The sequence below is a fragment of the Megalobrama amblycephala genome, linkage group LG7 (genome assembly GCF_018812025.1).
Source record: "Megalobrama amblycephala isolate DHTTF-2021 linkage group LG7, ASM1881202v1, whole genome shotgun sequence".
Taxonomy (NCBI): Eukaryota; Metazoa; Chordata; class Actinopteri; order Cypriniformes; family Xenocyprididae; genus Megalobrama; species Megalobrama amblycephala.
The window spans coordinates 46677004-46689132 of NC_063050.1; the positions used below are offsets into that span (position 1 = coordinate 46677004).

Genomic DNA, 12129 nt, shown 5'->3' on the forward strand with positions numbered 1-12129 from the left:
AGATATGACAATACTGCAGATATTACAATGGCTGCTAGCTGGTTGAAGCATGGAGCGATGTCATAACGCATAACCTGATATTGCTGAGTTCAACACGTTCCTGGGTCAACATTTTTGTTGATGCTGTAACAACATTCAAATCAACCAATCATATTTGAGGGACAAGTTTACAGATTATGTCAAGTTTCGGCTTAAAATCATGAATTGGTGCTTCTAAATCAGTGTTATTCATCTATAATTTCCCTCTGATTTTTGGGATAACTTATGGGTAGGGTTAGGTTTAGGGGTAGGAATAGGGTTAAGACTAAATTTTCAGACTAGAATGTTGTTCCAGCATCAACAAAATATGTTGACCCAGGAACGCATCTAACTCAGCAATATCAGGACGTGCATGTCGTAACAGATTGCAATGCACACGCTTTTCTTAACGGCATAGTTCACCCAAAAATTAACATTTTGTCATTATTTACTCACCCTCATGTTGTTCCTAACCTGTGTGAGTTTCACAACTCATACAGAACACATAAGAAAATATTTGAAAGAATGTTGGCAACCAGACAGTTGATGGCACCCATTGACTTCCATAGTATTTTTCTTTTTCTATGGAAGTCAATGGGTGCCATCAACTGTCTGGTTACCAACATTCTTTAAAATATCTTTTTTTGTGTTCAACAGAAGAAAGAAACTCAATATAGATTTATAATCACTTGAGTGTGAGTAAGTAATGACAACATTTTCATTTTTGGGTGAACTAATGCCGCGTTCCAGGCAACCCGTAACCCGTGTTTTTCCAACCTTCTACCTGTGAAAGTGCACTGGAGCAGCAGTCAAACCCGTGACTTCCCACCCGTGAACTCATACTAGATAGATGTACTCCCAGTTACGTGCTCTGACGTCACATAGCCCACGAAACAACAATGGCAGCCCCTACGGATGCGGTGTTTATGCAAGTGCACGGTAAAATAATGTAAAATAAAAGTTTTTTCCTCCTCTGTTTCCTTCAAATAAGCAAGGAGTAAGCACCTTTGACGATAGAAATGATTGTAAATGAGCATAAGCCCCATATGGTCCGCCATGCTGGTTTGTTTACACTCAGGCAGTTTGGCGTGACTTGCCTGGAATGCTACAAATTCATTAGTCGTGGTTTGAAGTCGTGACTTACGGGCTCAAAAACCTGCCTGGAACGCAGCACATCCCTTTAATCTAAAAATACTCATTTTGGCGCTTTTCAACTGCGTGGTACTACTCGTCTACCAACGAGTCTGCACATCGTCTGCTGTCCAAGGTACAGCCATTTCTTTTTTTCAGGTTGCGTGCAACAGTCGTTTAAAGCAAGTCGTTTCATGAACAAATGATACCGCGGTGGCTGTTGCTTGACTATTTAAGTCGAGCAGATTTGGTGTCTCGTGTTTCAAATCCAATGACGCTGGTAGTGATGATTCTCTCTGACCAATCAGTGATCTGCAGTGTTTACACGTCACATTAAGTATCGGTACAGCATGCTTGGAACATCAACTGAGCTGGTACTATTTAAGTTAGCCGAACCGTTTCATACCGAACCGTACCATGCAGTGTAGAAAACGTGCAGAAAACGTTTAAAGGGTTAGTTCACCCAAAAATGAAAATTCTGTCATTAATTACTCACCCTCATGCCGTTCCACACCCGTAAAACCTTTGTTAATCTTCGGAACACAAATTAAGATATTTTAGTTGAAATCCGATGGCTCCGTGAGGCCTCACATAGGGAGCAATGACACTTCCTCTCTCAAGATCCATAAAGGTACTAAAAACATATTTAAATCGGTTCATGTGAGTACAGTGGTTCATTATTAATATTATAAAGTGACGAGAATATTTTTGGAGCGCCAAAAAAAACAAAATAATGACTTATTTAGTGTTGGACGATTTCAAAACACTGCTTCATGAAGCATCGGATCATAAATGATTCAGCATTACACAAGGGCAGGCAGTATTAACGTCTGGATCTGTGCACAGCTGAATCATCAGACTAGGTAAGCAAGCAAGGACAACAGCGAAAAATGGCAGATGGAGCGATAATAACTGACATGATCCATGATATCATGATATTTTTAGTGATATTTGTAAATTGTCTTTCTAAATGTTTCGTTAGCATGTTGCTAATGTACTGTTAAATGTGGTTAAAGTTACCATCGTTTCTTACTGTATTCACGGAGACAAGAGAGCCGTCGCTATTTTCATTTTTAAACACTTGCAGTCTGTATAATGCACAAACACATCTTCATTCTTTATAAATCTCTCCAACAGTGTGTAATGTTAGCTTTAGCCACGGATCACAGCCTCAAATTCATTCAGAATCAAATGTAAACATCCAAATAATCCGTTATATTAGCTGTGTGAACTTTGTTAAGGCACTGTTTAAGGCAAGCGCGAGCTCCGGGGGTGGAGAGCGCGAGCAATTAAAGGGGCCGCAGCATGAATCGGCGCATTTCTAATGATGCCCCAAAATAGGCAGTTAAAAAAATTAATTTAAAAAAATCTATGGGGTATTTTGAGCTGAAACTTCACAGACACATTCAGGGGACACCTTAGACTTATATTACATCTTGTAAAAAAACGTTCGATGACACCTTTAATATAAAGTTTATATTTATAATATAATTTTTTCAGTGTATAAATTGGGTGTATATAAAAGACAGATGCCTTTTAAATTTTAGGATGTGGTCCCTCACACGAGGATGATCATATTTGGGGGGCCATGGTCCAAGATTGAAAATCCCTGCTTTATGGGAATAAATCATATTTATTAATAGGGCTGCACGATATATCGCATGAGATTGTCACGCGCATTTCGTCAGTAAAGCCGGTTCCCTGATTACCGCTAAATCGCGCGTGACAATCTCATGCGATATATCGTGCAGCCCTATTTATTAATGTATAGACCTTATGTAGCCCCGCCCCTTTTCAGCGCTGCGCTCGTTATCTTTTGACTTCCGGTTTGTATTTCCACAGCGATCTTACGTATTTATGAATGAACTGCTCGTTTTAAAATCTTCCCGGTCTACTGACATTTGTTAAGACATCTGCTTTAAACATAACAATGCTCATGATAACTTTCATTAACTTTACAACAAGTAAATCCACTTCACCAGCTAATTATTCTTTGACAGCAATGCCATAGAAATGTACAGGACTACCGCAAAAACGGAAGTTCAAAGACAGTTTTATAAAGATGGCGCATAAGGTCTATAAACATAAATGTATCAACTTTTACTTTACTCTATATTTTTCTGACATGAACTACCTATAGATAATTTAAAAGGATAGTTCACCCAAAAATAAAAAAAATTGTCATTACTTACCCTCAAGTACGAGTTTCTTTCTTCTGTTGAACAGTAAAGAAGATATTTTAAAGAATGTTGGTAACCAGACAGTTGACAGTGGCCACTGACTTCCATAGTAGGATTATACAGGTTTGGAACAACATGAGGGTGAGTAAATAATGACAAAATTTTCATTTTTGGAAGGACTATCCCTTTAAAAATTCTTTTCTTGTCTCTTGTCTAAAGTCTGGTATACTGTCTAAAGTAATTTCCTATGTATTAATTTATGCATAAGCACACACTCATAAACATACAACTGGGATGCTTCAGATCAAATGGGCTGTAGTGAACCATCATACATGCCCCTGCCAATCAAAGAGTGACAGCTTTGATCTTCCTCTGTTCCCGCGTTATCCACCATCCCCGGGTTTAAAGTCTAGTGTCAGACTGAATATGAGTCACTGTAATGGAAAGAGAACTGAAAGATATAGTGAATCTAACAGCATCTCCCTCCTATCTCCCTTTCAATCTGACTTTACATGCAGCTGACCTTGACAATGCTCTCTCTCTGTAAAATGGAATGAGATTGCTCGGGCCCCTGGTATCCAGGCCAATCAGCAGGGGGCTAAACATCCCTGCGCCCTCGGAAAATTCCTGTTTAGCTTCCGATTACAGCGATTCTTGCGTTTTATTCGCAAAGACTCGGTTGCTTTGGCAAGCTGAAACGGCGGCCTGGATAACTACCCATTATCCTGCAGTCCCGCTCCACCGGCTCGGCCAATAAAACCCCAATCTCCCCCTAAACAGTGGATGTGTTAGCGTGAATGTGCGTCGCTCCCGCTATAGGCTTTGCATTACAATCCTCAGTTTGTCTGCGAATGTCTTTGGAGGTATAATAACGTAATTGATGTGAGAGAATTGTGTGTGTAATCTAAATGATTGTGGATGGGCGATATAATAGCAATATGATAGCCGCCTTTCCCTGACTGCTGAGCCAAACAATACTGTCACAGTGTCATGTTAGCCCTGGGTAAAATGGGACTCATAAGAGACAGCAATTTCCTTCCACTCTCCTCCATTGTCACTATAAAATCAATTAACCATCACGACTGACCTTTCTCTCTCTATAAGCTTTTAGATCATCACTCGCACAATGTACAACTGACATTTATATAAAAAAGAGAGGGTGAGTAAATAAAGAGATAAAAAAGGGATGGTAAGACATACAGTGGGGAATTCAGTGAACAGTAGCATGCTGTATTTCAGCACCAAAACCTGTCTTATTCACTAACCACCCAATTCAGTTTAACCAGGCGCTAAATATGCAAACATGCCCTCCTTTTTATGCAAATTGGGCTCATTATAGATTGCAATTAACGTTATGGTTTTACCGCCTGCTTTCCATAGAACGGAAGTGCTTGGAACTGATAGATCAGAAATTGCCCTGTGCAAATTGCAATTTTGAAGCTATATTTGTATCATTCCCTGATTTCTTTTTTTTAATATAAATGCAGAAAGTAGCTGTCTCCATCCACCTATTTTTATGGATAGTGCATAAAAATGTGCATAAAAAACATAATACGAAAACATGTGCATAAACATGATGGAAATGCTTTTACCCAATAAATTCCTTGATACGTATCAAAAAAGACGTGACTTTGCGATGGGACGGCATAACTGGACCAACCAGTGGACCAATCCCATTGCAAAGCATCTAAAATTCTATGTTTTGGTCATATCTGATCAAACGTAATGCACCAGGCATCTGAATGCAAGATAACTTGACAGCGTTTATTTCTGCATGCTCTGAAGTTTTCAAATGATTATAGTATACAGTGGCTTCTACTGCAGCAATTTACATTTTCCTTAGTGATATTTAGCGCCAATTTATCAGGAAGTGACGAGTTTGTTCTCTTCGACTCATTGGATTGAAACTGTGCTTTATTCGCAAATGTTTTATGAAATATAGGCTAATATTCCAAATTTGCTCACAAGTTAAATTTCGCAACTTTGGATGGAAAAAAAGCTAGTGTGTGCAAATGAGAAAATAAATTTAGCAGTCACACAAATAATTTATCCCCACATCTGTGATTTATGAATAGGGGTGGGAATCGGAGGGTACCTCACGATACGATACGATCACGATAAATGGCTCACGATAACGATAATATCGCGAGTCAGCGATTCTGCGATAATCGATATATCGCTAGACAATCCTATAATGATACATCGCGATATTGGTCTTAATATGAAAACAAAATGCACGTGAAAAGGTTAAGTGCAGGTTAACGGATAAATCCGATCTTATATGTACATTTAATAGAATTCACGTCACCGAAAGCAAGAAATATGAGGTGCATTTTATTGACCATCAGTTAATTTCAAAATCAAAGACTGCAATAGGAGAGAGCGGCAACAGCACTGGTATAAGGTCTCATTACTTTTAATGAAGATAATTGTGTGTTATGCGTCTGCGACTTACTTTCACTTTCATATGCGGCAGTTTGCGCGTCAGCTTGCTGAAGAGATCTGCGGCGATGTGTGATGCAGTAGCGTTGTCATATCTGACTCTCACATGTTTCAGTTTTAGTATTTTGGGGAGAAGTAAAATTTATAGTTTCAACAACCAGATGCATTTAGACTGAGCATAGACAGTTTTGACTGGAATGCGTCCCAGACCATCTCCTGAAGTGGTTTGAGCGATCGGATTTAAATCCGTCTCAAATGCGTATTTAGGCATTTAGGCATTTAGACCTGGTCTTTTCACGATCGGATAGCTATCCGATCAGAGAAAATGCATGAAGTCACCAGGTGCAAACAGACCCTTTGACGTTCTTCAAGCGCTTAGATATACACGGAGCGTTCGAAAGCAGGCGTCTATCAGAGGATCCCTAATATATGCTTTCAAATGCTCCCGTGTATATCTAAGCGCTCGGTGAAGAACGTCAAAGATGTCTACGACTGTCACATCAATGGTATAAAAGTGCGTCAAGACTTTGAACTTAAACGTGGCTGGGGCATCTATTTTACTCACACTGCTGTCCGCCATCCTGTTAATAACCTCTTTTTCTTAGGCTAGTTAACTTAAGTTCACGTTTCCCTCATTCATGTGTCGAGCACCGCCTTGAAGTAGGACGCTTTGAGCAAAGAAATCTATATATAGCGCTTTATTTTTTTTAATTAAAATATCGATATTTGGCGCAGCGATTCGATTCTCGTATCGCACAGAGAAGGATGACGATATATCGCCATATCGATATTTTGTCCCACCCCTATTTATGAACAACATTAGTTTCTCGTTCTGAAGCTAAAATATTATTCAATAAGTGATAATACCAGGCCATTGTCAGCACACAAGATCCAAATTCCCAAATCATTTTTAAAATAAATAAAGAGCAATAAACATTCAAGAAGGAAACCCTCAATTAAAAAGAATAATTACTTGAAGGGTCTATATGTAGAATTCAGAAACACTTGTTACTAGCGACATTGGTGGCCGTTAAGTGAACTGCAGCCAGCAACTTATTGCATGTGCACACATAACGATAGTCTACTCACTGCAAATTTTTCTATTGTCTTTTTTTTTTTTTTTTTTGCTACAAGTAAAAAGTTGGAAATACCTTTGCAGTGACTATTAACGTAACATCCAGACGCCGTCCACGCTGCTGTGAGCGATGGTTAGATGAATATGTGAATATGTCCTGCACGCTTTCCTCTCAATAACACAAATAAACACAAAAATAACAGAGGTGAGGAAGCAAGCATATGATCACTGCTATGTGGATGTTTGCACAAGCTCTGCAATTCATCATGTCGACAGATGAGGTAATTAAAATAAAATTATGATAGTTTGATTATAAAGTATATTTTAGACTATATAGAGTTTGTCTTTGCATGATACATTGACATTACAGTACAGAATAGCTCTCTCGGCATTACATTCGTTTCATGTATCAGAAGAGAGGCTCTTGTGTAAACGTCACATCCTTTTGATTTTCCCGGCAAAAACGTCCTGAGTCCATCATATAAAAATCTGTCTACATGCTTTCATAGCTTTCATCTAGGAAGTCTCGTTTTTTAGGTTTTGTTAAAAGTTGTTCACACATTGGTAATAAAAACCAATTTATTCATGAAAATTCTTACATATATCCCCTTTAAGGCAGCCCATACAGAGGGCCTAATTTCATAACAAATAAAGTGATTCGACAGGGAAAAATGCTCAAACAAAAATTCATTGTACAGATGAGGCAGAGAAACCCCTTCAGATATAAAGTAATCCTATACTGAGCTCATTTGTAGCTTCTCTGTATGTAGTTGCTGAATGGGTTTGCGCTGTTGTCTTTGTCACACATAATTATTGAGGATAATGCAAAAGAAATTAATGCTCTCTAGTGATAACTTCCCATCTGTTGCATCACAGTATGTTAGGAATAGGTGCGAGGTGAGAGAGCATGTTGTGAACCCACTGCCAACCTAATTGTATGTTGACTTTCTAACGCTTATGTAATTCACTGCATTCTCTTTAATAATGCCTGATTTCTGAATCCATTATTTCTGAAAAAAAAAATTGTGTTCCACAGAAAATAGAATAAAACAAGTAAATGAAGTATGAAGCATCAAGTAAATTATGGCAGAATTTGAATTGATTTAAATCTGAAGTTGAACATTTAAATTTCAGTGCTGACTAAAGTAATGTAGTCCTATAAGGTTTGAATTGTATTTTACCATTTAAGACATTAGAAGGAATTTGATGACCTTTATAAACATGACACTGAACTGCCCAACAGCAAATAAAATTCCAATATCAAATGCAATCTGATATATTGATATATTTATGTGGATTCACACACTCCAGAACATTAAATCACAGTGACAGACACCATCTGAAAGACATATGTTTGAGTCCACGCATACACAGCAGTTTCACATGCTGGACGTGGGACACAGAGATTTGTATGGTCACAAAGAAAACAGGTGAGAGTCTCCAAAAGTGATAATTCCCATGTACCTCCTGACCCAGGAGAAACGATCACCCTGCTGAGTGTGTGTGTGTGTGTGTGTGTGTGTTTGGTCTGGAATATGAGAAATTCATCTCAAAATACTGACAATTCACTCTACTTTGACTAAATCTCAGCTGCCAAACTGACATATAGTCTTTTGAGTAATTTAATTTATTAAAGATCTTATTCTCAATATTTTTTTCTGCTTCTCAACCTGTGTGAGTGTAGTACTCAAATATAATCTCTCTTAAGTCATGCATTTTGTACCTATACCATGGAATACCAGCTTTTTTTGGACATACAATCCTCGATATTCCTTAGAAGACATTGGTATGTAAATATGGTAGCCATTCACAGTATATACCAAAGCACCGTGGTATTAGCATCTCTGTACCATAGTACTGCCAATGGGGTTCATCCATCCACTTATCTGTCCATTGATCGATCCGTCCGTCCGTCTGTCTGTCCATCCACCATTCTGTCCAATTTACGAGCCTTTGAACATTTTCAATATAATCAAAACTAACATATTGAAATTATTAAATGATTCTTGAAGTGCTGCATGTATTCTTCAAAATTAATGAATTTGGCTTCAGTAAATTGAGTGTTCAGCTTGAAATTGAGTTGAAGCAAAGGTAATTATGGGAGAAGAAAAGACAAAATGAACAGGTCTGGGCATGTTCTACAGGTTAAAATGCATGACATCATACTTCCATTAACATCTTCATATTGGTACAACATCTTTGAATGAGGAGCACACATCCCAAATTTTACAACATAATTGTCTCTTTGCAAAGCTATAAAGAGAATAAATTGGTTATTTTATCAGAAAAATGTGGTTTGTAGCAACAGGTCACATTAATAGAGATATAATGAAGAAAGATAAAAAAAAAAAAGTGTCAAGGACAAGACAAGGAATTCTTGACCTGTGAAAAGCACAAAGAAAATACATCATATCACAGTTTATTATAGGTTTAGACAAATATAGAACTACACACAAACATAGATCAAAGGGGACAAGAACGTTTGTTGTGTATATATATTTAATTTAATTTTATATAAATATTTAATAATTAAATATATATATATTTCATTCAATGGGCCTTTATTATTACAGTATATATTATATACAGTATAGCATACAATTACATACTACATACATACTTGTATGCAAACTATTGGGGTACAAACAGACCCCAAACAATGTACAAAGTCACTTATCAATTCAGTTGGCAGAATGGCTGTTAATTCTATATGTATTTCATCTGTTTTCACATCTAGACAAGAAACGTTACACGCACACACACCCAATCAGGCTTTCCCACGCTCTACACTGGGTGAAGATGGGGGTTTCTGTGACCAATTGATCTTCGGCCCTGTCCAACAAATCTAGCACTGATCACCTGAAAACAGGAAACAGGTGGTATCAAGGGTTATGTCTCCACTCCTGTTCACACCCTCCTGGTGAGGATCACTTTTACACACACACACACACACACACACACACACACACACACACACACACACACACACACACACACACACACACACACAGCCAGGGATCATGCCGACATTTACGACAGGCCCTGTAGTTTGAGGTAAACACATGGTGAGGAAAGTAAACACATGCTCTCTCCATTAGTCACATGAACGACAACAACAACAACAAAACAACATTAACCAGTCAGAGCAGGACAGCATGGAAAACCACCATTGTCTTTAGAATCACAAATTAAACAGAGGACTAATGAGATTAATAGGATTTCAACACTAAACATATTTCTTATTTTTATGTTTGATTTTGACTCACATCACACACTTAAATATAAAGGTTCCAAAAAGTTTTTTTTTTTTTTTTTTTTTTTATACAGAAATGCCTTAGGCTTAGAACCGTTTTTGGTTCCCCAAAGAACCCTTTTCCAATATAAAAAACTTTGTGCATTTGAAAGGTTCCATGAACATCAAAGGTTCTTTAAAGTACCGTAGTACCTTTTATTTTTTCTGGTGCTGTTTGTGTTTGTTTAATATTTTTTTTTTTTTTAGGGGATTTTATGGTAGGCTACTACATTATATTTATGCAGTAGTTATAATCCATTTATTCACTTTTTGAACATACAGTTGTGGTCATAATTATTGGCACCCTTGGTAAATATGATCAAAGATGGCTGTAAAAATAAATCTGCATTGTTTATCCTTTTGATCTTCTATTAATAAAATTAGCAAAAAACTAACCTTTCATTGAAGGAAAAGAATTGAATGTGGGATGTTATTGGCATTCTTTTATTCAATACTTTTTGCAACCTCCTTTTCCCAAGATAACAGCTCTGAGTCTTCTCCTATAATGCCTGATGAGTTTGGAGAACACCTGACAAGAGATCAGAGACCATTCCTTCATGCAGAATCTCTCCAGATCCTTCAGATTCCCAGCTCCATGTTGGTGCTTCTTCTCTTCAGTTCACTCCACTCATTTCTTTAGGGTTCAGGTCAGGGGACTAGGATGGCCATGGCAGAAGCTTCATTTTGTGCTCAGTGACACATTTTTGTGTTGGTTTTGATGTTTGTTTTGGATCATTATCCTGATGGAAGATCCAACCATGGCCCATTATTGGATTTCTAGCAGAAGCGTTCAGGTTTTGATTTTTTATCTGTTGGTATTTGATAGAATCCATGATTCCATGTATCTGAACAAGATGTCCAGGACCTCCAGCAGAAAAATAGGCCCACAACATTAAAGATCCAGCAGTATATTTAACCATGGGCATGGGTACTTTTTATCCATGTGTGCACCAAACCCATCTGGTGGGTTTGCTGCCAAAAAGCTCTTTTTTTAATTTGATCTGACCATAAAAGCCAGTCCCGTTTGAAGTTCCAGTCTTGTCTGACGACTGAATATGCTGGAGGATTTTTCTTGAAAGCCTCCCGAAGAACTTGTGGGGATGTAGTTGCCGTTTGATCATTTTTTTAGGCTTTCTGAGTCTCAAGACTCAACTAATCTCTGCAATTCTCCAGCTGTGATTCTTGGAGAGTCTTTTGCCGCTCAAACTTTCCTCCTCACCACGAATTAGGACGATACAGACACATATCCTCGTCCAGACAGATTTGTAACATCTTTAGTTGATTGGAACTTCTTAATTATTGCCCTGATAGTGGAAATGGGGATTTTCAACTATTTTCTTACAGCCACTTTCTACTTTGTGAAGCTCAGCAATCTTTTGCTGCACATCAGAACTATATTCTTTGGTTTTACTCATTGTGATGAATGGAAAGGAAGCCATGGCTGGACAATAATCATGATCACCCTGGTGTGCCAAAAAAAGTAAATATGAATGGGAATATATTCCGAGAAAATTCTAGGGGTGCCAATAATTGTGGCCAACGTGTTTTGGAGAAAAACATTTATTTCATAATGATCAAAAGGATAAACAATGCAGATTTATTTTTACAGTCATATTTGATCATATTTACCAAGGGTGCCAATAATTTTGACCACCACTGTAGAGCTGAAAATGAAATTTCCAACTTAAACTGTCATAAATCTTGAATGCTTTGGAGCACAGACTGAAAGGGATAATTCACCCACAAATTAAAGTTCTGTCATCATTTACTCACCCTCAAGTTTCAAACTTGTATAAAATGTCTTTGTTCTGCTTCCAAATATCTTCCTGTGTTCTGCAGAACAAAGAAATTTATACAGGTTTGGAACTACATGAGGGTGAGTAAATGATGACAGAAATTTCATTTTTGGGTGAACTATCCCTTTAAGTTTGGTCTCTTTTTAAAGACAACACTTGGCATATTATTGCTGAAGTGATATAAGTTTTAAAAAG

The 12129-nt window shown here is 37.7% G+C and overlaps 1 long non-coding RNA gene across 1 annotated transcript in view; it reads right to left on the reverse strand.

Moving 5' to 3' along the window:
• Positions 1 to 8094: 8094 nt before the first annotated feature.
• LOC125272731 overlaps positions 8095 to 12129 on the reverse strand; it is a 78841-nt gene continuing 74806 nt past the window's right edge. The window contains exon 5 of the long non-coding RNA XR_007185911.1: positions 8095 to 9705. This is a non-coding gene — a long non-coding RNA (uncharacterized LOC125272731). The remainder of the gene's footprint in view (positions 9706 to 12129) is intronic.